Genomic DNA, 601 nt, shown 5'->3' with positions numbered 1-601 from the left:
GGAGACCCCACCAGATGGACTTGAACCAGTGTCCAGTCTATAAAGAGGAGGGTCAACACGGAGGAATCATTTCCTCCATGCTTCCAAGAGAAGCCAACAATGGTCGAGCAGGACCTTTGACTTATCTTTTTTTTCATAAGAGTCCATATGTATAGCTAAAGGCTACATAACAATCAACAATGCCAGACAGGTGATACTTTCTTTTGAGTTGTTGGCCAATGTGGCCAAAGACATTCCCAGATAGTAACCCAGCATAGAACTTGGAAAATGAACAGAAGACCCCAATCTTATCCAAAGGAATATTGACAACTGATTATTGCTAGATGAGGAACAGCTGACCCTCCTAAAACAGGCCTCTAAATCTAGGCTGACTAGATTCACCAGAAGGGCAAGTAGTGGGGAATGGCGGGGGGGGGGTGCCGACAATACAGCAGACAGTAGCAGGGATATCAGAATATAAGGGTTCTAGTCGGCAGAGGGAGGCTATGGGAGGGTGCTATCTGGGAAGTGGGTGTAAAAATAGATTAATTAATTTTTAAGAAGTTTAAAAAATAACTCTTCAAAGCATAAAAATTTGCTCCTTAATAATTTGTAAATGTAA

Source organism: Nannospalax galili, unplaced genomic scaffold (genome assembly GCF_000622305.1).
Source record: "Nannospalax galili isolate Female #2095 unplaced genomic scaffold, S.galili_v1.0 scaffold2095, whole genome shotgun sequence".
Classification (NCBI taxonomy): Eukaryota; Metazoa; Chordata; class Mammalia; order Rodentia; family Spalacidae; genus Nannospalax; species Nannospalax galili.
This window is presented reverse-complemented; position numbering follows the sequence as displayed.